Genomic DNA, 25319 nt, shown 5'->3' on the forward strand with positions numbered 1-25319 from the left:
TAGCACTGGATGGTTGAACAAGTTCAAGGAACAACAGGAGTTAAATGGTTATTTAACCATCGGGAGGGCCTCAATAAAAACCTCAATAAAAACCCCAATAAAAACCCAAAACTCATAATAGTCCTAGTTACTAAGTTGAATGACAGCATTCACGGTTTTGTACCCACGTCCTCTGAAAACGGCTTAGCACTAAGTATACTGTAAGCAAGTAATATCACAAAGATCAAGTTTCCTATTGTACATAATTATCTAGGATCATCATTCTTAATAACCTACGCATAAGAAATATTATTTTTTGAGTGATTTGTTTTCTATAGATAAATGTACAACCTTGACCAACCTTAAGTGGGCGTGTCGGTGGGATCTCTATAATAGATCCAACGTATTCTAAGCGATACATTACCATTTCTATAAAACGACTATCGTTCGGAGGTAATTTATGATGAAAAAAATTTTTTTTTTATTTTTTTTTTTTGTTGCTTATTAGGGTGGACTAGCTCACAGCCCACATGGTGTTAAGTGGTTACTGGAGCCCATGGACATCTACAACGTAAATGCGCCACCCACCTTGAGATATAAGTTCTAAGATCTCAGTATAGTTACAACGGCTGCCCCACCCTTCAAACCGAAACGCATTACTGCTTCACGGCAGAAATAGGCAGGGTGGTGGTACCTACCCGCGCGGACTCACAAGAGATCCTACCACCAGTAAAGAAACGTTACGTCTACAGAAACGTTAATTTAAAACCGCGCGCGCTATATCGAATGGTGCTAGCCTCGTGTTATTCGTAAATCGCTATCTATTCTTATCTCAATGAAGCCTCGGTATTTACGTTTGTCCTCTTAAAACTACTCCAACTGATCGAGCACTTGAAAATTAATGAATACACAACGAATGTAAACAAATCTGCGGCTTATTCATTCTCGTGTCGCAACTGAGTCCCAAATGTATCTGCCTTGTTGACCTCTCATCAAGGACACCATAAAAATTAAAACAACTCTATATTTATGTAAAGTCTGCAAAACAAATGCATTAATTTACTAATTCTCCAAACGCATGACTTCCGCCCTTTTGTGCTGTAGGAAGTGATTAGCTGGCGTTACAATAAAAAACTTAAGTAACAAATGTTTGAGTGTTTTGTTCTCACGACGCGCTAACACCTACCTAATATATATGTGTGAAGGTGGAATGTTCATACGCTGCAATTGTTATGTTTCCTAGTTGTCCGAAATCTGCAAGAGACACGATATGGAATATGTACGCGCCCACGCACGTGTATTAAATTTAAGTCCTAAATTCAACCAATTTGTTTATGTATTTTTCAATCAACAACAGTTAAAAAATGAAGGTTCAGCTTACATCGGCATCCGTACGTACACGTGCTTATGTGTGCGAATGTGCGCGTGTTGAAGTGTTAAAACAAACGTAACTAATTAACGTCGATTCAAATGTGTGGAGGCCGCTCCGATGTGTGTTTGCTACTTGAAGTTTCTTATCACGGATGTGTGCTCGCAGCGTTAAGTACAATATCGTATTCAACAAGTGACTGAGAGACTACTTAGAAATATGTATATCTTTGAAATTATACTCAACAGAACTGTTTTATTTACGGATGTTGCATTGTCCTTATCGGTGGCCGATTTTAATTTGATGGCGCCCTAAGACCCTAAGTATACCTTAGCTGTCCCGAAAGTCATAAGTAATGTGAAACAAACTGACGAATTTTTGCTGTGAAATTCGGATTTTTGCACATTTTAACGGAAATAAAATAATAAAGAAAACAATCACACGGTTAACGGGTAACTTCACGGATTTCGACTTTCAAGCGCCCAAGCAGAATATTTTGTAATCGGATTCAACGATAATAAAATCAAAGCCTTTGCTTATCCTTTTTAAACATGGACAACCATCAAATATTGCTATCGTCTATGATTCTTACGGCTGTTTTCGTCCCTTACAGACGATTACAGGGCTCACTAATGCCACGCGGCTATTGAAACCCAATGAAATACCTTCAGTTGTAAGAAAGATTTTTCTTTACTCCAACGGCGTTCCATTGCTTCGCAGTAAAAGAGAAACGAGCTCGCAACATCGTAGGAGCTAGTCATCTTTGATTCTTTAGTTAGAAAGATCATATAGATTCTGACGTCACAGCTCCTGATTAAAAGCCTGACAAACTATCATTGAAATCTCTTAACCAAAACGAACGAATAGGTCAAGGATTATCTGGTAGTGTTTAAGGGTTTAGCTATAATATTAAAACAGCTGTTTCATATAAATGGCCTCTGTTGTGAACGAGGACGCTTAGTGCACTGTTGAAACGATTATTTTCGTTGGCCGCGGGCTGGTACAAAAACGTTTGTTGTAGTGTAGGCGGCTGCCCATTCACGAGTGACCAGTTTTGTAATATTATGTACACTGTGCACATACAGCTACGACATTTGTAAACATCGTTGAGTCTTACAATGCTAAATATATACATACATGCGATTTTATTGCACAACAGGTTGAAATATAAAACGGTATGCTGTAGATAATATTTTGTCCTAAGACACTTTTTTTTCGTGTAAAAAAAAGTCTCATAAAGAGTGGTACAACCACCCTGTCCATTTCTGCCGCGAAGCAGTAATGCGTTTCGGTTTGAAGGCTGGGCAGCCGTTGTAACTATACTTGAGACCTTAGAACTTATATCTCAAGGTGGGTGGTGCCTTTACGTCGTAGATGTCTATGGTCTCCAGTAACCACTTAGCACCAGGTGGGCTGTGAGGTCGTCCACCTATCTAAGCAATAAAAAAAGTCTCAGCGAAGTTCTCTCTAAGAGGAGCTCTAGGAACAGTATTAGTTTTCGCTAGAAATAATAAAAATTCACTAAGAAGGAAATAATTGTTGAAAAATATACGATGGTGCGTTTTAGAAAATAATTCCAGGAACATAAATCATCTCGGAATACCTCACATAGCATTTGCATATGTGCTTATTTATTCAGCATGTGTTTAGTCTAATTAGCAACGGTGCCATATGTAATTCTTTTGTACTCGTAGAGCGAACCTTAGCTGCCACATTTAAATACTAGAATATGCATTCAAATAATTATTAGAAACAAAAGGTACAACAATAATATCCCACGTATTTTCCGAAAACGGTTATCAAAAATTTATACGACTGTTCTTAGAAGGGATTAATTTTTTAAATATTTGTCTGAGACGATTTCTTTGTAGCTCAAACAACTTGATGGAAAACACTAATAAAAAGTCGTTAAATTTCCCGTAATTGTGAGTGACATTTTTAAAAGTACTAGTGGTCCCGCAGTAGTCGAAATTCGACTATAATTAATTGGAATTGTAAGTTTATATACTATTATGATTGTATTTTATACTTCTATAATCACAAATTTTGCTAAGACTACACTATAAAAAATATTAACAAAGACAAACAATATTTAATCTCAATTTGACAACAGACGTCAAGAATAAAAGTTTGACAATAAATAGTATGCATGCGTGTGTGCGTCAAATACATGGTATGTAGTGTGTGTAATGTTTTCTTTATTGATTAAATGAATCTTTTATGCATTATTTAAAAAAAATATTAGCATTGTGCACTTCTTCTCTATATTCTCTATAAGTGTGGAAAATTTCATACCCCTCCGTCCGCGCAATTTTCGTAAAAAGGGATACAAAGTTTTTGCTTCACGTATTAATATAATATAGATTTTACACCTTAACAACTGGAAAGGAAAAGACGTTTGACAATAGGGGTTATTTAAGTCAGGATTATGTATAGCTAATCTCAAAACAAGTACGTTTAGTTTACACAATTGATATTTATATAATTTACTATATAATTTCATTGTTACATTATTATATAAAAAGTAATACATTGATCCGGAAGGAAACATGTAATAGATTTTATGTTGCATAGATTGGTGAACTAGCTCGTACCTGATGTGGAATAGTTAGCCACATTATTGAGTCATTATTTAATCGTAAGTAATTTTGATCAGTTATCACTAGATTTTATTATTATTATTTAAACTCGCGGATATCGTAACGAGGAAGTTCCCCGCTTTAAGATCGGAGTCTTAATTGAATTGTTTAATCCCACCGATTAAAATGCGTGATTGCTTCGTGGCAGTAATAGGCAGAATGGTGGTAACTGCTCATGCGGGCTTGCAGTAGCCAGCCAAACTATTTTTTTCCTATCTATGCTGATAGCCTTGAGAGGCTATTTCAGCTTCTCCTTGACGTGTAGGTGAGCTCACGGGGCTCAAACCAGGAGTGTTGCTAACACTGGCCCTAGCAAGAGCAGTGCTCCGTAGAATCTACCACCGGATCGGTGCGATCGAAACAAGGAACAATCAACACGTAAATCTCACGACTAGAGGTTTGTGATCTAAAAGTAGATCCGGGCTCATGCTGTAAAAGTGGAAGAATAAAGACAAGAAGATTTTTTTTTAAATTGTGCTTTTCTAAAAAGTGATTTTCTTGTTACCGGGCAACAAAAACCTTTAAGTAAAATAAATACGTCGCTCTGATATCGGAGGGCAGCAGGTCACACGTAACAAACAAACGCTGACCCGTCACGTGCTCTGAGATTGTATATAAATATGCACATATTTTATGCATTAATAACAATAATTACTTGCAACCCCACACATGAGATATATCATAAATTTTCAGTTCATCTAACAAACTTGTAACCTCGAAAACCTTCCGATGAAAATCCTTTTTGATATCCCTTATGCCACGGTTAAGTTTTATCAAAATGAGTTTAATGGCTTACAAGAAAATAAATTCAAATAACACGATTTACGTTTAGTTTATGTATAACTGCTGTATTTATATTGAATAATGAAATCTTGGATCACTGATAAGAAATAAAATCAAAGAAAATGAATAAAATTTATTTAACTTTACAATTTTGTTGCTAATTTCATATTATGTAACTCTCTCTCTCTTTCTCTCTCTATGTAACATCTGAACTAAATGGATACCTCTCTATGGATACTGAAACACTAAACTATCACACTACTAAACAGTTCTGTGAAACTGATTGTCACTAAAACGTATTTACAATTAATAGCTAATGAAAAATGTCTGATTACACTCATTTTTAATTAACCATCGGAAAATCTAGATTCATTATCAAACCAATTTTTTAAGTATTCAAAAATATATTTGCTAATTAAACTAAAAAAAAGCGTTTTTTTTATTGCCGTCTAGATTCGGCACTGGATGCAGAGTTGGTCACCATCGTTCATAAATATCGGTAGTGCCAGGGGCCAGGGGCTAAGCCCAGCCGCTGTCTAAGCCCACTTTATGTTGCCATGCACTTTACCTATTAACACCGAAATAATAGTGTGTCTATCAATTAACAAGAGCAGAGAAAACAAGGGACAAATAATTATTAAGTCGCGAAAAAGTAACCAAAAAAATTTGTAGACAAAATAAAATCTGCTAGTTAAAATTTCAATATTCGATTTTTTTCCTATCCGTACAATACAATTGGAACAATAGATTAAAAACATTTCATATTTGTTGTATTGTTAGTGACATACAATTGTATTTTAAATAAACTGCGTTCTTCAATTGCTTTATTTTGCCGACGGTACTTGGCGGGCGCCGTTCGTCGCTCAACGCCATTTAATGGCACATTCTTTGGTTATTTAAGCACATTAACGCCTAAGCATGAATCCTGTTAGCTTTTTAGATTTCCTTCATCTTCTTCTACCAGAAACATGCTTAAATTTTAAATTTTCGTTTACTTTGTGAACACACTCACACAAATCTATTTATTATTATTTATTTTGTATAATTGATCCGCAAAATATTTATGTAAAAAACATTAGAATTATAAATCAAAAGGAAATTAATTTACATTAATCTTTGCACAAATCGAAATACATCTTATACAGTACATATAAAAATATGTACTGTATAAGATGTATTTCGATTTAATCTCACAAGTGTTACAGAAAAAATAAAGTAAAATAGCTGCAATAGTTTGACTGGTTTATTTAAAACAGTCCTAACTACACTAAAAAACAAAGTAATAAGCATCTTTACTGTCCAAAGCATAGAATCGTTTCGTTTTAATCAAATCAGGTTTTAAGATTGTTTCAAATCCTCATAAGCGCATAAATTTATAAAATGTCTAGATCTACCATTTTATATCTCAAAATGCGAGGAATGTCAACTGACAGACCGTTATCAGTAACACTGGCATTATCTAAGATTACTTGTAAGTCCATAACAAAATAATAATAATAATAAAAATGCAATTAAAAGTCAGTTCTTGAATATTGTTCTGTAGCTGCATCAATGTTTTTTTATGAAGAGTTATGTAATGTAATAAAAGGCGATCTTCTATTAAAATTCCGAAATCTCAAAGAAAACACGTATGTGTGTTTCAGAATGTAAACACACATATTATATTATCGTATAGCAATCATGTGAGTAGAAAAATAAAATCGACTGAATTTTCATGGCACCTGATAATTCTGTTAACAATAAATTTAAGAAGCATGCTAAATCGTTTGATAGCAAACAATTATTATACAAGCCTTACGGGTTAAAAGCTAGTAAGCCAAGGTCAAAAGAACGAGTCGTACCTTAGCACGTGCTAAGCGCGGGGCTGACCGGAGACGCCGTGGCTGGACTCCAGGCCGCCTCCTTATGGAAGACTCGGTCGAGCACCTCCCGAAAAAACCTTAATTTCACACAGATCAAGATAATCGCGAATCGTATCGCGTCCACACAACCCGGCACTTCCACTTCCAGCCGGCCGATCAAAACATTGCTCTCACGGACCTTTTCGACACACAAACTCGATTTGCAAAATTTATTCATCGCATCCGTCGAAAACACCGAATTTTTATGAGCCGCGCTGAAACTTCTCTATGGTACGCGATGTACGTTAGCCGACTGACGGTTTTCGGTATGTCTGTCACTTGTGACGACTGGTGAGTAGTGAGGAAAACACCAGATATGCTGATGCAGCTCGGAAGCCGTCAGGGAAATCGGTACCGCGCGATATAAACGAGTCGGATGCGTGCGCTTGCCGGCCACACCGCCGCGCTGTAAACAGAGTGCGCGCCTCGACAACACACGCACACGTCGATACCGTGTGTACCACAGGCACACATGCGCAGGAACTTCTTTGCGCACACTCGGACCTGGAGTATAAATAGCTATCACGTCACCGACAGCCAATCGCGTACGAGCTATATCACGTTATAACGAACCGCGATCAGTTGAGCCTCATTGATAGATTGGCTACCGCGAGGCGTTTCAATTTGCGATTAACTGAAAGTTTTTGATAAAACTTAACTGATATGGAATCTTAACAGATGGCAACATCGTTGTAATCCTTAGTGTAATTGCAGCTACAAGTATTTGCAATAACTGCGCGCTTAACTGAGTTGACAGCTTTAACTAATATTACTATTCTATGTCGTAGGAATTGACTTTGGCGCGAATTGTAATCAACAACATTGTTGATGAGAAACATTATCATTAAAACATCGGCAGGAATAATAAGGATAATTGTTATTAATGTTGCATAAAATAATTTAACGTTTGACTCTACAATAAGAGAGTTCATGGAATATTCTAGAGTTACTAGTTGTAGACAAGAGCCTAAATTTTTCCCATTTATGTCAAAAAGTCATCAAAACTAAATACATCTAGAAATATATATTTATGGCGCATCTAATCAAGCCACACATAAAAGTAGAAATAGCTCTTTGCCCATGAATAAAATTTAGGAGTTGACCATAACGTTTCATTGAATATGCGAACGGTCATTTCAAAGTGAAAACGACTCTATGTATGAAAGCTAAAGTACATATTTCTACGTAATTGTTCAATGTATTCATTCGAATAAAAGTTATGTAAGAATGTAACGAATAGATTGAATAGATTACAGTTGCTGTGTGCAAGTGAATTAATTAAAGATTATTATTATCTTGAACTCTACATTTGGGATTGATAGAGCGATGTTTTTTACAAGTACGTTTTCGATGTCTTGAAGTGACAATTTTAGATTTATTTCTGCATGATGGCGCGACTAATAGTATGAAAAATTGCTTAATACGTGCGCAATGAGCTCTACATGCTAATCTATATATTAATACGTGAAGCAAAAACTTTGTAACCCTTTTTACGAAAATTACGTGGACTGAGGATTATGAAATTTCCCACACTTCTAGAGAATATAGAGAAGGAGTGCAGAATGATAATAGTTTTTTAAATTATGCATAAAAAATACATTAAATAAATAAATAAAACATTACACACACGACCATGTATTTGACACACAAACGCATGCATACTATTTGTTTATTGTCAAACTTTTCTCATTGCTTATAGTCTGTGGCAAAATTGAGAATAGATTAAATATTATTTGTCTTTATAAATATTTGTCTAAAGTGTACTTTTGGCGAAGTCTATGATTATAGAAGTATAATAGTCTTTGACAATAGAACCATAATAAAGTTCAAACTTATAATTTCACTTAATTATAGTCAAATTTCGACTACTGCGCTACCACTAGTAAAATTAAAAAGCCCCAAGTAGACTTCTAATGTCCTTGATGTGATTTGTTAAGTTGCCTGTCTTTACAAGCATCTATCTAAATATTCATACATTTTTGCTTGTGGCCTTGCGATATCTTGTGTGCTGGTATGATTACGAGTTCGAGATTAAGCACATATGTATATCACTATTTCAGATTTCCAGAACGCTACATTACGTGAAAAATGTTTATTAATACTTTTTTTTAAATATAAAGCTCCTGGCTTTACTAGGACGAATGGATGAACTGGTTGAGCACCAGAAGGGAAATGTTTTCTAATAACTGCCCAAGCTCTCTCAGAGACGACATAACATCCTGTTTCTGGTCCTGTTTCGTGAATGCTGGATCGGAATTTCGACCCAGATGATCCGACGAGAAACTCAGTAGGCTTATGCTACGGACTAAGGTACGGACGAATAATATTAACAGTCTTTCTTTCTACTCTACTCTATTTATAGGCAGCGGCTTGGCTCTGCCCTTGGCATTGCTGAAGTCCATGGACGACGGTAACCACTCACCATCAGGTGGGCCGTATGCTCGTCTGGCTAGAAAGGCAATAAAAAAAAATCCAGTCCAGTGTAGTTAAATGAGCTCATGGTCCACTTGACATTAAGTAGTTACCGTAGCGCTTAAATATAACAAATAGAATGCAATCACCCATCTTAAGACATGAAATCGAAGTTAAATACTTCGCGACAGAAACATGGCGGTATATATCCGTGCTCTACTACTAATCACACCTCTTAGAAATGTACTAACATTATTACTTGCATCTTGCATCATTTGTGTCTAAGCTGCATTTGCAATTGTCACTCGTTGGCTATAGTTTTTTTTTTAATTTATTGCTTTGGTGGGTAGACGAGCTCACAGCCCACCTCGTGCTAAGTAGTTACTGGAGCCCATAGACATCTACAACGTAAATGCGCCACCCACCTTGAGATATAAGTTCTAAGGTCTCAGTATAGCTACAACGGCTGCCCCACCCTTCAAACTGAAACGCATTACTGCTTCACGGCAGAAACAGGCAGGGTGGTGGTACCTGCCCGTGCGGACTCACAAGAAGTCCTACCACCAGTAATTATGCAAATTATAATTTTGCTGGTTTGATTTTTATTACACGATGTTATTCCTTCACCGTGGAAGTCAATCGTGAACATTTATGAAGTACGTATTTCATTAGAAAAATTTGTACCCGCTTGCGGGATTCGAACACCATTGTATTGCTCGATACGAATGTCTTATCTCTTAGGCCACGACGACTTAATAAAAATTTATAAAAATGTAACACAAAACGTACCCCAGCCCCCGCCTGCGACACGTCCCGCGCCTCAGCCCCTGCTCGCACCTCGCCCCGCGCCCGCGTACCGCCCCCCGCAACCCTCTGCCGTCAACGACTTCGCGCTCGTGCGCGACTTCGTCACCGCGGTAAACTTTGACCGTCTGCGATCGTTCGCAGATGCTATCCGTAGGTCGGTAACCCCCGAACAGCGGCTTGCGGCCGCTTTCGATCACATGGACGTCTATGAGTCCGTATCCCGTACGCTTTAAATCTTTACCGGTTATCAATGGCGCGAAACGGTAGAGAAAAACTTTATTCCCTTAAGTTGGCATTCTACAATGCTAACGGACTCGTGCGGCAACGGGATCAAATATACGAATTCCTCCGCGACAACCTAATAGATATTCTGTTAGTGCAGGAGACCTGCCTGAAGCCCTCGCGTCGTGACCCGAAAGTCGCGAATTACGTCATGGTTAGGAATGACAGACTCACCGCCTCCAAAGGCGGGACTGCCATTTACTATAGGCGGGCCCTGCACGTTGTCCCTCTCGATACTCCCTCGCTCTCACATATCGAGGCGTCAGTGTGCCGTATCTCGCTGACGGGACACCAGCCGATCGTCATCGCATCCGTTTATCTCCCCCCGGACAAGCCCCTCCTGAGCAGTGACATCGAGTCACTGTTCGGCATGGGAGACTCTGTCATCCTGGCAGGCGATTTAAATTGCCACCACACTAGGTGGAACTGCCATCGTACTAACGTCAACGGTAGGCGTCTCGACGCGTTTATAGACGACCTCACCTTCGAAGTAGTCGGCCCCCCAACTCCAACATGTTATCCGTATAACATCGCGCTCCGTCCGAGCACTATAGACCTGGCATTGCTTAGGAACGTAACTCTGCGCTTGCATTCCATCGAAGCACTGTCAGAGCTCGACTCAGACCACCGACCTGTCGTTATGCAGCTCGGTCGCCCTCACAACCCAGTTACTGTTACGAGGACCATGGTGGATTGGAATAAGCTGGGCACGTGCTTAGCCGAAGCCGCTCCGCCAATCCTCCCTTACGGCCCGGATTCGAATCTATCCCCCGAGGACACCGTCGAATCCATAAACATCATTACCGATCACATCTCTTCCGCGATCATTAGATCTTCTAAAGAAGTCGATGTGGAGGATAGCTTCCACCGCATTAGACTTTCCCCCAAACTTAGGAATCTCTTAAGAGTTAGGAACGCGGCAATCCGGGCCTACGATCGTCTTCCCACGCATTCAAACCGGATTCGGATGCGTCGTCTACAACGCGAAGTCCACTCCCGCCTAAGCGACGCCCGTAACGAAAATTGGCATAGTTATTTAGAACAACTCGCGCCCTCCCACCAAGCATACTGGCGACTAGCTAGGACTCTCAAATCCGAAACTACCGCTACTATGCCTCCCCTCGTACGCCCTTCAGGCCAACCACCGGCTTTCGATGACGATGACAAGGCTGAGCTGCTGGCCGATGCACTGCAAGAGCAGTGCACCACCAGCACTCAATACGCGGACCCCGAACACACCGAGTTAGTCGACAGGGAGGTCGAGCGCAGAGCTTCCCTACCGCCCTCGGACGCGTTACCCCCCATTACCACTGACGAAGTTAGAGAAGCGATCCACAACCTCCAACCTAAGAAGGCACCCGGCTCCGACGGCATCCGTAACCGCGCGCTTAAACTCTTACCAGTCCAACTGATAGCAATGTTGGCTACCATTTTAAATGCCGCTATGACGCACTGCATCTTTCCCGCGGTGTGGAAAGAAGCGGACGTTATCGGTATACATAAGCCGGGCAAACCTAAAAACGAAACCGCTAGTTACCGTCCGATTAGTCTCCTCCCGACGATAGGCAAAATTTACGAACGGCTCCTTCGGAAACGCCTCTGGGACTTCGTTACCGCGAATAAAATTCTAATAGACGAGCAGTTTGGATTCCGCGCTAAGCACTCGTGCGTACAACAAGTGCACCGCCTCACCGAGCACATCTTAATAGGGCTAAATAGGCGTAAACAAATCCCGACCGGCGCCCTCTTCTTCGATATCGCGAAGGCGTTCGACAAAGTCTGGCACAACGGTTTGATCTACAAACTGTACAACATGGGAGTGCCAGACAGACTCGTGCTCATCATACGAGACTTCTTGTCGAACCGTTTGTTTCGATATCGAGTAGAGGGAACTCGCTCTCGCCCCCGTCATCTGACTGCCGGAGTCCCGCAAGGCTCCGCGCTCTCCCCGTTATTATTTAGTTTGTATATCAATGATATACCCCGGTATCCGGAGACCCATCTAGCGCTCTTCGCCGATGACACGGCTATCTACTACTCGTGTAGGAAGATGTTGTTGCTACATCGGCAACTCCAGATCGCAGTAGCCACCATGGGACAGTGGTTCCGGAAGTGGCGCATCGACATCAACCCCACGAAAAGCACAGCGGTGCTCTTCAAAAGGGGTCGCCCTCCGAATACCACTTCGAGCATCCCACTCCCTAATAGGCGCGCAAACATCTCCGCCGTTAGCCCCGTTACTCTCTTTGGCCAGCCCATACCGTGGGCCTCGCAGGTCAAATACCTAGGCGTCACCCTCGACAGAGGGATGACATTCCGTCCCCATATTAAAACGGTACGCGACCGTGCCGCCTTCATATTAGGACGTCTCTACCCTATGCTTTGCAAGCGAAGCAAACTGTCCCTCCGTAATAAGGTAACTCTCTACAAAACTTGCATACGCCCCGTTATGACGTATGCAAGCGTAGTGTTCGCTCACGCAGCCCGCACCAACTTGAAGCCCCTTCAGGTTATTCAATCCCGATTCTGCAGGATAGCCGTCGGAGCACCATGGTTCCTGAGGAACGTGGATCTCCACGATGACCTGGAGCTCGACTCTGTCAGTAAGTATCTACAGTCGGCATCATTGCGCCATTTCGAGAAGGCGGCACGACATGAGAACCCTCTTGTCGTGGCCGCTGGAAACTACATACCCGATCCTGTAGATCGAATGGTAAACAGTCGACGTCGCCCAAAGCACGTCATTACGGATCCTCCCGATCCATTAACGGTGCTTTTAGGCACCACAAGCACCGGTCACCGTCCTCGTCGAACCCGTCGCTTGCGACGAAGGGCTCGACGAGCGAATTAACCCCTAGACACAGCCCACTGAGTTTCTCGCCGGATCTTCTCAGTGGGTCGCGTTTCCGATCCGGTGGTAGATTCTGCGAAGCACTGCTCTTGCTAGGGTCAGTGTTAGCAACTCTCCGGTTTGAGCCCCGTGAGCTCACCTACACACGTTAGGGTGAAGCTGAAATAGCCTCTCAAGGCTATCAGCATAGGTAGGAAAAAAAAAAAAAAAAAAAAAAAAAAGAGCATTAGTTTTTAATACAACAATAAGAATATATGAAATTAGTGAGTTGAACAACTGGGTTATCGTTCTTAACGGAATGAAATGATCATTAATAATTTTTATTGCTGTCTTCTGCGAATGGTGTGATTCCCACATCTCATGTTTGATCGCCATGTCTAATAATTAGAGACTCATATTTTAAATTAATCATTGTTAATAGTAATTTGAATTGTAATCATCCTTATCAGATAGTCCGCATTATCCCAAGCTAATGTTTCGGCTTTCGTCGGCCGCATTGGTTGGAATCATGATGATGATGACGATGATGTTCGACCAGCCCATACCGTGGGCCCCGAAGGTCAAATATTTAGGCGTCACCCTCGACAGTAAGATGACATTCCGTCCCCACATCAAGACGGTACGCGACCGTGCCGTCTTCATTCTAGGACGTCTCTACCCGATGATAAGTATGTAGGCGAAGTAAAATGTCCCTTAGAAATAAGGTGACACTCTACAAAACTTGCATACGCCCCGTCATGACCTATGCAAGTGTAGTGTTCGCTCACGCGGCCCGCACTCACTTAAAATCCTTCCAAATTATTCAATCCCGTTTTTGCAGGATAGCCGTCGGAGCCCCGTGGTTCGTCAGGAACGTCGACCTCCATGACGACCTGGACTTAGAGTCCATCAGTAAGTATCTCCAGTCGGCGTCGATGAGCCACTTCGATAAAGCGGCACGACACGAGAACCCTCTCATCGTGGCCGCCGGTAACTACATTCCCAATCCTGCGGACAGAATGGAAAGAAGTCGACGTCGCCCAAAACACGTCATCTCGGATCCTCCCGATCCACTAACGGTGCTTCTAGGTACTTCAAGCACCGGTCACCGTTCTCGTCGAACCCGTCGCTTGCGACGAAGGGCTCGACGAGTAAATTAACTCCCAGACACAGCCCACTGAGTTTCTCGCCGGATCTTCTCAGTGGGTCGCGTTTCCGATCCGGTGGTAGATTCTGCGAAGCACGGCTCTTGCTAGGGTTCGTGTTAGCAACGTCATCAGGTTTGAGCCCCGTGAGCTCACCAACAAACGTTAGGGTTACGCTGAAATAGCCTCTCAAGGCTCTCAGCTTAGGTAGGACAAAAAAAGAAAAAAAAAGATGACGACCTAGCGCCTATTATATGTGTGTATAACATTCACTACCACCTTAGCTTCAGTGTAAAGTAAATCAGCTATCTGATGTTCCAAAGTATTTTGCTCTAATCTGCAACTTCATCAATTATCCTGGTGAAAGCGATTAGTGCCCCTGACTACCGAGCCGAGGGCTATGGGTTCGACTCCTGCTTTGGACAAAAATACGCCTGACGAAGTTTTGTTTGCTGCGTAACTGGGCATCGTCATCATCATCACCCACAGCTGTGCACTGCTGGACATAGGTTTCTCCCAAATCCACACATGTAACTGGGTATTATATCTATATATGCTTATGTACAGATCATTTGCAAGTGAATTTAGTACATGAAAACAAAGTTCGGGGCCAGGTGACCATATGTGATTTTTTTCCTATAAAAATAAACTCCAGACGTAAACTTCTGTCGTATCTTAAACTCTATATAGAGGTCTGCCAATCACATCCATAAAACACAGATTTTAGTTAAATAGAAAGTGAACGACCGACACCTGCCGCTTCTGTGAGCAAAAAGCAATTTTTTTTTCCTCCTACCTGTGCTGATAGCCTTAAGAGGCTATTTCAGCTTCACCCTAACGTGTGTAGGTGAGCTCACGGGGCTCAAACCGGAGTGTTGCTAACACTGACCCTAGCAAGAGCAGTCCTTCGCAGAATCTACCACCGGATCGGAAAAAAATAATCAGGTTTTTTTTTTTTATTGCTTAGATGAGTGGACGAGCTCACAGCCCACCTGGTGTTAAGTGGTTACTGGAGCCCATAGACATCTACAACGTAAATGCGCCACCCACCTTGAGATATAAGTTCTAAGGTCTCAATTATAGTTACAACGGCTGCCCCACCCTTCAAACCGAAACGCATTACTGCTTCACGGCAGAAATAGGCAGGGTGGTGGTACCTACCCGTGCGGACTCACAAGAGGTCCTACCACCAGTAATTACACAAATTATAATTTTGCGGGTTTCATTTTTATTACACGATGTTATTCCTTCACCGTGGAAATCAATCGTGAACATTTGTTGAGTACGTATTTCATTAGATAAATTGGTACCCACCTGCGGGATTCGAACACCGATGCATCGCTCAACACGAATGCACCGGACGTCTTATCCGTTAGGCCACGACGACTTCAAAACAAACAAAAGATGAACATACTATTTGTATTTGTGATAGGATCATGTAGCTTAGGATATCCAAACCCACACACGGGTCTTTGGACTTATGTTCGGTAAAACCATTGATTTTAAATGTACAACTCTCTGGGTAAAACTAAGAATATTGTCCGACCAAAATCTATATATTCGAAAGGACCATTGCCGACAGAATTTGGCAAGAATCGTAATAACAGAAACATGATCGGCCGTGCCCTCTGAGCTATTAAGAGCACACATACAATGTTGATATTTGCCAGATTACACACAATTGAACATTACTGATTCAGTAGTCTTAGTCCGAAATACATCTGGTTTCTAAAATAAAGATTCTGTCACGACAGATAACAGTAAAGTCTATTTAAAATTTCGTTGTGCAAAATAATGCTTGCAGGAGAAAATATCGACAGGCGCACGAAATAACATTGTAACTCAGCTTTAGCTAAATGTGACTTACAATGTTATTCTTTGCATGAGTCGATATGTTCGTATACCTACTTTTCCTATTTCGGCCGCAATGCAGTCATGAGGTTCGGTTTGAAGCAAAACAATATTATTTACAGTTGAATCTCACACCTTAAGATGGGCAACGGTATTCATATTGTTCTCAATAGGCTCTCGTAACCACTTTACATTAGTATTTTATTATTTTTATTTTATTGCTTACCTGGGTAGACGAGCTCACGGCCCACCTGATGTTAAGTAGTTACCGGAGCCCATAGACATCTACAACGTAAATGCCGCCACCCACCTTGAGACATGAGTTGTAATGTCTCACTTTTAATAATACAACGGCTGCCCCGCCCTTCAAATCGAAACTCATTACTGCTTCGCGGCAGAAATAGGCATTGTGGTGGTACCTACCCGCGCGGACTCACAAGGGGCTCTACCACCAGTGGGCCGTAAGCTTGTCTACCCAGCTAGTACGATGAAAAATCAGGTAGGTAGTGCCATGGTGTCTACTGCATTTACAATTAAAAATGGAAATATATATTATAATTAGATTTCTTGCAATCTAAGCGCGTTGCGTGCAACAGCTACATTCTTTTTACATTGGTTGTCGGGAAATCTGATTTTTTTAAATAAAATATATACATGATTAACCTAGCAATTGTTCTTTTCGCTAATGTAAGGCTTATATTTCATTTCTGCTTCGGCTCTTGGAGCAGACTTTATATGAACTGTGTACTCTTATAAAATAAACTCACTATAAAATATTACATTCTAATTACAACAATGCGGTTCTTAGTTCAGCTCTATACGAAGTTCAAGTATGATTGTCGGTGTGATCTATGCAGTTTGGTATGTTATTTTTATAAAACACGAATAGAATACGTAATATTTATGTAAAAAAAAATCTTTTTTTATAATAATAAACATGTGGATTCCGGTTTTTATGTTAAGTTTTTATCATTATTCAATCAATGATGAATTTACAATGTAGTAATTTAGAATGATGTTCAAATAACAGGTTAATTATGGTTTCTTTAATTGGATATTTTTGTTTCTCAATTCGCGTGGGCGTTACTAATATTACTTTATTAAACAAGAGTCATAACGATTTTAAAAAATAAAATATTTGAAATTTTCAATTTTGTGAAAGAGGTAGTTGTAGTGGTGATAGAATTTTAATTAGAAAAAACAAGTCCGTTATAATATTACTACATGAAAATCATTGGTATTCAATGATATTATCTTTCTTTTATACACATATTTTTGCTCGATGTTATTAATTCTTCGGAGAAGACGTTGGAGAATTTATCTATTAGGTACAAAGTTTATATTGAAAAATTGGTATCAACACAAGGATTTGAAACACGGCATCACTATTTCGATCCAAACATTTACAAAAGCGCTTTAACACTTAAACTACGAACACTAAAAACTAATTCAAAATTTACAAAACCTAACAAAATAAACTTCCATTGTTATGTTCATCTAATAACTATACTAAGCCATAATAAACTTGAATGACCTTCAAAGGTGTATTATGCTTCGGTTTTGGGTGTTCAAACATTTGTTCTGCGACCGCGGAAATGTCAGCCGGGTAATACGATAATGTTCTGACTTAATCCGAGCTACTTAAAGTTTTTAATATTACAAGACTATAGAATTTCTACAATATTGTTCTTGCATAAAGTACTCATAGATGTACATTTTTTTACACTATAATACAGCTACTATATATACTATATATATTGTATTATATACTGTAATAAGCAAGTTAGAGCTTATATACCAATAAACAAGCCATAAAGTTGCTTCACAGTCGAAATAGGAGAGATGACGGTGGCTGGTGAGCTTAACGAGTCCAAAAATATATAGAAAAGACAAATTGAATGACTTTAAGCCTACTTATATGCACTATAATATTATTACTATAATATTGTTATGCCGGTAAGAGTAACGCCATCTATCGCCGAATAGTCGAACGAATATCGAAGGGCCTAGTAGCACCTAGGACGTTCGAGAGGTACAACGCCATCTATTGTCAGATAGCGGAAACTACTACTAGAGATGTGTGGAATATTTTCGATAATTCTAGGGATGAGGTATCGGCTATAAAAGCGTTGTAGAGGTAGAGATGGCACGCAGTCAGTCAGTAATCGGAACTACTCGAAGCGAAACAGCGAACGGATCACCTGAAGCGAAGCGGAACAAGCGAATTGAGAGTTTTAAAGTGTTTGTGAAGTGTTTAATTGTTATAAGTGTTGAATACAGTTTTTAATTGTAATTTGATGGAATTTTATTTATCCCAAACCCCAGCACGTAACAATATTATCACTATAATATTGAACTATAGCACTGTAAAATAGCATTGAACATATTAACAAAACAAAAGGGTAACTGACTAAAAATCAAAACACTATTTTGTAATATACTCGTAGTAAGGATTTATCCAGCAATATTGCATTATGAATTTAGTGTTTATAGACTCCTTTTTCTTCGAGCAGGGGATGAACTTCATGCGAGGTTTCCGCGCTCAAGGATAATTTTAGGGCCCTACCTACCAAGCGACTCCCCTTACACTCTCTGATCCGACGTCCTATCGCCGCCTGGAATCAGAACCCGGGCAGAGTAGGAGGGTTTCCGCCGTCGACACTACAACTAAATTCGAGGCGCCATCCCGAGGATACCCGACCGCCGAGTCGTCGAAGCGATTGTCGGTGACCAACGGACGCTAGTCTCCAAGGTACAACGACCCTGCAGCTAATCAGAACCATCGATATACCGACGTCCGATGTCAGTTTTTTCCAACGACATCTACTGGAGCATTTCTTACTATTACCATTCTATGCATGCGTTTCATTATTTTTTATTTTATTTTCATCAACATAGGAAAACTTATATTGTCTATAAGTAAATATTTCATACTTTCAGTCTTTTTAAATATGTACACATAATTTAAAAATTAGACTATTTTCTGGTTTTTAGCCTCAAACAAACGAAACTATTAAATTATTAAAAAACTGTTGTATAATTATTGCTAATTCACTAGCCTTGTGAATCATCAAGCTAGTATCAATCGGGTTTTGACCCCATAGGTCATCGGGGCTTTAAGGGTCGCATGGATATCATTTAAAATATTGATTATTGTACAATTGTGTTTCCCCACATTGATATGCAACCTTTGATTACTCAGTATGACGTATGTATTATATACTTACTTAGTAGACACAAATGCATAAGATAAAGTATATGCTAGCTCTTATTCTTGAACTAGTGCCGTATTATAATACTATTTTTCCTTGTGTCGAAAATATTTTCTACCATGCCAGTCTAGTGTAAAACTATAATCGATCTGTGAAATATTCAGACAAACAGACGGACAAATCTGAAAACCGATTACGCGCCGTAAAGTTAGTTTTTCATCAACAGTAAAAAGAAAACCTGGTTCAGGTATTTCTGTGATAGTTCCTTTTAAACTATGTAATACTGTGACATTTTTGAAAATTTAGCTCATTGGGAACATAATGAAAATCAGGTTCTATTACCAAAATAAATAACACTCCAAGAAAAACGAAAAACACGAAAATTATTCGGAATGTTAAAAACGGTAGAATTTTATAAAATAAACGTGAAATATAATCTTATAGTGTGTATAATTAATTACAAGATAATATTAGTCACGAAATGCCAAATTGTAATTGAATACTGATTGTAATCTGCATCAAGAAAAACAACAACAAAAATATGTGACCATAAATTACTATGTAATAATATTATTACATTGGATTACATACAAAATTAGTAGGTAGTTAAGACGTGGCAATTAATACGTGTGTAGTACTATGATTATAATAGAAATCTACACAAATAGTAGAAAAACACTACTATGCAACTACAAAGAGCGGAATGCAATAGGAATAACACCAGGAAGAATTTGTTCAAAGGATGGTATTATGTCAGCATGAACCAGAAGTGAGGAGATACACACTTGACATATTGACGGGACAAAGAGATCGCATACATTCACAATTTATTTACCGCAACGCCTTTTGTACGCGGTAGTACGTTGGTCATAGTATGGATACGATAGAAGCTGTGTTTGAACATGATTTTAGCAACGAATTCATGGTATATGAACTTTATCGTGATTGCGTTTTATAAAAATCTTTTTTTTAGTTTTTTTTTTGATAGTGTACCTATGTAATAAAAAAAGAACTTGAATTCTTAATGGATAGTAAATAACTTTATGTAAGTCTCCATGGTCACGTTCTACGGTCTTATTGCACATCGAACTTCAGTTTCAAGATGGGGAGTTGGCATTCATGGTCTGTAATTAATTGGCACCTATAACTACTTAATACCAGATTAAACTATGAACTATTATTTTAATTTATGAAATTATAGTATGCTCATTTCCCTCTACGTCTATTATTCGAAGTGATTTACTCGTGTTTCTTAGGCGAGTGGTCTTGATTGGGATACAATGGCAAATAGTAAGCTCCAGTTCTTATTATATCAATTACATATCCACGTTAATCTTCCGCAGCACGTTCGACTGGCTTCACAAAGAAACATCAGCGTGTCCCCATAGTTCACATGTCACTAATAGAATTGATGTTCTTTGTTCTGGGCTGTAAATCTAACGTGGGGAGAATGAGACTATCGTTAATAACGACGCCCGGGATTTTTCACTGAAAGAATTACTTAATTATTCAGGAGGCGAATAAACTTCTTATGTAAGCACCGTCAAGTGCTGTTGTCAATTTATATATTAGGTAGTGATAAAAAAAATACTGTTTCGCTGTCAATCAGAAAGTACCTAAAAGTAGCCATTAACGATAGATAAATAGCATTGTATATTAAACACACAATCAATTGCGAGCATTAGACACTTCCAGATAAAACTGAAAAGAGTAAAACGCACTGAGTCGCTTGTGTCTAAAACTATGAGAGACATATAAGATACTGAGCCTTAACAACCTTAACAACAACATCGACTGAACTCGTTTAGGTTAAAAAGACCCTCATATGGTTCGTGCACGTGCAATTAGCATATAGAAAAATGTTCAACAACGTAAAAGTTATATTTGTATTGAAAAAGCATTATAATTTTATGACCACATCTACATTTAGATATAATTTATATAAAGGGACTGCAGATAAAAGCCGTATTGATACAAAGACACATTAACTAGGTTATATTATTACTAGTTTAGATGACCTATGCCAGTTTAGATTGGAGTAGGATCATCAAGTGACCTAAACTAAAAACTCTACTGATTATTTGTTGGGACATTATATTAAGTCGGTTGCAAAATAAAGTTTGACTATTACTACAGTATTATAGTCACATTTACAAAACAATAATATTTACCTCACTATGGTAATAATTAAAAATATTTGTTTAAATTACGTAATAAGAAGATTACTGACTCTTTAACTAAAAACATATGCGACACCGTCGATAATCGGTAAACATTAAAAATATTTTTGGTCTTCAAAATATAAATTAGGAGCTGCCATCTTTGAGTAACGACACGCCGTAGTGTGAGAGATATTAATGAAGCAATCAAGCTTTCAGTTTTTAACGAATGAGATCTGGGATATTATTGAGATCATTTTTAATTCATAATCAAAATATATGAAACAATATTTTATGCTAACGATAATTTTTTAGGAAAATTGTTTTGTTATTGAATTTTTATTTATTTTTGTTGTTGTTTTTTTATTGGGTATACCTTATTACCTTTAAAGGCATACGGCTCTTTTAACGGAAAAAATCTATCTCATACAACTTAAAAAACAATGCGGTTAAGCGTTCATTCTAAAAGTATGATGCGTATTTGATAGACGCGATAGACATTCTTCGTAACATTCTATTTTAAAACGTTTATTAAAATTTAAATAACTATTCGACTTATTGGACCAAATTCAGTTTCAACATTGTTACAACCCTCACTAAATAAACGATTATCGAAGCGTTGAAATCCATTGATAAAACTAATTACATTATTATTACTTTATCAATTACTAGAATCGATTCACTTTTATCAAATACAATTATTTTATAACACGGGTATATAGCACTTTCATAATATGAATTCGTTGCAATGGATTTTTGATTAATATAATCTTAGATTAGGTATGCAAATGAAATATAGCAAATAAAACGTCACTAATTTCCTTTGCATTGACATATTTTACACGAAAAACTCTACAAGATAGATGCTTCCGTTGTTCCAAAATTCATTTCGTTTATTACATTACTATCGTTTTTTTTTTGTAAAGCAGCTAACGGACGTAAGAGACATCACCACCAGAAAAATAGACAGGACATGACAGGACAAGAACTAGGCAAGCAGAAAGGCCCAAAATATACCTTACGGCCATTACATTATTGCGGGTACTGTTACTCCTTCATCATAGAATCGTTTTTGAACACATGTATAAGAAAAGACAAAGAGAGGATCTTCCACGATTCTTGTAATATTATTAGGCTGACGGACAATCAGGATGTTGCTGTTCGAAATTTGTTTTTTTAATTATTATTATTTTTTATTGCTTAGATGGGTGGATGAGCTCACAGCCCACCTGATGTTAAGTGGTTACTGAAGCCCATAGACATCTACAACGTAAATGCACCACCCACCTTGAGATATAAGTTCTAAGGTCTCAAGTATAGTTACAACGGCTGCCCCACCCTTCATACCAAAACGCATTACTGCTTCACGGCAGAAATAGGCAGGGTGGTAGTACCCACCCGCGCGGACTCACAAGAGGTCCTACCACCAGTAATTACGCAAATTATAATTTTGCGGGTTTGATTTCAAAGATTATCTCGAAACTGTCATTGGCGCGATTCGTGTATATGAATGCAGATTTTGCGGGAATGCAGGAATGCATTTGTATATGTATGCGGGTTTTGATTTCTTTGCTCTGTAGTTGCTACTACTATAAACACATGTTAAGTGCGTATTAAAAAAATTGGTAGCAGCTGTAAGATCTAAACCCTATTACAACAGTCAACTCATTATGAATCATTATCAATTTACCAAGCATTGTATCTATTAGGGCGATTTTACTAAATTTATAATTCTAGTATTTACCTTTGAAAACTACGAGATATGAAACATAAATAAGTACGAACGGCGATGTTCTGGCTACACGAAAGTAAGCTAATCCGTCTCTTCGACTTTCCTCGGCGCAAAATGAGAGAGAGTAAAAGTTGAAAGGGCTTTAGCAAATTTTTTTTATCATTAAGGACTATCCAATATTTTACTAAAGCCAATTATAATTATTAAAGTTTAAAATAATCAACTTCATTTTTTTCAAATATTAATTCCAAATAAGACAAATAGGGGTGATGAAACTTAAAACTAGCCTTCAATACACTAAAGAATGCTTTCCATACAATTTAAGCCTCTCAATGCCGCAATACGAACAAAGCTGCTAAAAAAATAATCTAAAATAACTAAGAGAATCGGCAAAGCGAATAAAAATGAAGTTCTCCTTCGGAGTTAAAGGTGTTAATACTTCACCCATTAGCCAAGGCTCATTGTGTTTGATTGATGACTTTATACTGTGGAATTATTTTTAAGTAATAGTAAACAAATCATCAATTAGTCAGGTTTCGTTGCGACACAGCCGTTTCATTTGTACATTGGCCATTTATAAAGTATCAAGTTTCATATATTTATTAATGTTAATGTTTATATATTTTTATGAAACGCTATTGTGTGTGTCGAAATTATTGTCACGGCTAACCGCTATTAGTTGAATACGTTACAAGCACATACGTTGCCGATTTCGATAATATAATAGGCCTCCGAATTTAACAAGAATTTATAATAATATAAATCTCAATGACAAGTAAGCTGGTTTATTTTTATTTAATAAAAATTTTAGAAGTTGTCATTTTCGTAAGTTTTTTGTTTTCATTTGTTTTATCGGCGTATCGTCAAAAATGAATACCACAAACATGATTTTTGTTAGATAATAGTGGCGGTAGAATTGGTGGTAGGCCTCTTGTGAACCCTCACGGATAGATATGAACACTCAGACTATATCTGTCGTAAAGCAGCCGCTATAATGATGTTGTGTTGTAATATAAAACAGTGATTTAGAACTCAGGTTTTTTTTTTTATTGCTTAGATGGGTGGACGAGCTCACAGCCCACCTGGTGTTAAGTGGTTACTGGAGCCCATAGATATCCACAACGTAAATGCGCCACCCATCTTAAGATATAAGTTCTAAGGTCTCAGGTATAGTTACAACGGCTGCCCCACCCTTCAAACCGAAACGCATTACTGCTTCACGGCAGAAATAGGCAGGGCCGTGGTACCCACCCGCGCGGACTCAAAATTTTACTCAAGATTACTCAAGATAAGATTACTCAATTTTACTCAAGATTACCACTTAAGGCCACGTGGACCACCTATGTGAGCAATAAAAAAACACAAAGTTAAATTACTAAAGAAAATACAGTAATTTCATATAACAATTTCCATGTTTGGATATATTTCTTGTCAAGATGACACAAAGGAATGAGACAATAAATTAACGATTATACGTGCACAATCAACGGATATCACCATATTAATTCAATTGACTACATAAAGTTCAATTAATCGCAATTACCACACACGGTCCATTATTATAATCAATTATAATTGGACCGTTTATTATCTGTAAACCTTTAAATGTCATTGTGCCTTAAGGCACACAAAAACCATCGGAAAATGTTTTTTGACATTCGCTGAAATCTCTAATAATAATCTGTTCAATTGAAAACAATAAATCCTATTAATTTAATAAATTAAAATTAATCCTTCAACACATAAAAACTTAAAAGTTAGACAAAAGGTTGTTATACTACATATGTACTACATTTTCTTCTTTATTTTTTAACTGATATTTTGATTTTAAAACTGTGTAATATCATTTATCTATTAATAATACTAAAGATCGCCAATAACTACCAAATGAAACTAACAGTAAATCGTTCAAGAATGACAGGAGAAGAAACCTTTCTCTCGGTTTCCAAAAATTACGAAGTTTGGTCTTTGTCTATTTAAGTACAGATTAGGTTTATATGAAAGGACTTGTACGCTATCCAGACCACCTTGTGCTATCACTACTATTCCAATAGTTGTAGTAGTTTGAGTGACCTCTTAGCTGGTAAATCTTTAGTCATTCAGCCCAGTTAAATTCCAATACGAAGACCTACTTAATAATATCTAGTTTTCTCTTCGTGCCAGTAGAATTAGTAATTTATTCTTCTAAACTATTGGCCACAAAAAAATTATGAAATGA

The 25319-nt window shown here is 38.3% G+C and overlaps 2 protein-coding genes across 3 annotated transcripts in view; both read right to left on the minus strand.

Moving 5' to 3' along the window:
• Atf3 (Activating transcription factor 3) overlaps nt 1-7136 on the minus strand; it is a 69959-nt gene extending 62823 nt beyond the window's left edge. Inside the window, exon 1 of one of the 2 annotated variants that reach the window (XM_028171681.2) lies at nt 6612-7136. The gene's annotated coding sequence lies outside the window, so the exon portion shown is untranslated. The remainder of the gene's footprint in view (nt 1-6611) is intronic. The other variant, XM_028171678.2, reaches the window with a different exon arrangement.
• LOC114240896 (uncharacterized) overlaps nt 1-25319 on the minus strand; it is a 173394-nt gene that overhangs the window by 39112 nt on the left and 108963 nt on the right. The gene's annotated exons all lie outside the window — the stretch shown is intronic.

Source organism: Bombyx mandarina, chromosome 18 (genome assembly GCF_030267445.1).
Source record: "Bombyx mandarina strain Sakado chromosome 18, ASM3026744v2".
NCBI classification, from domain to species: domain Eukaryota; kingdom Metazoa; phylum Arthropoda; class Insecta; order Lepidoptera; family Bombycidae; genus Bombyx; species Bombyx mandarina.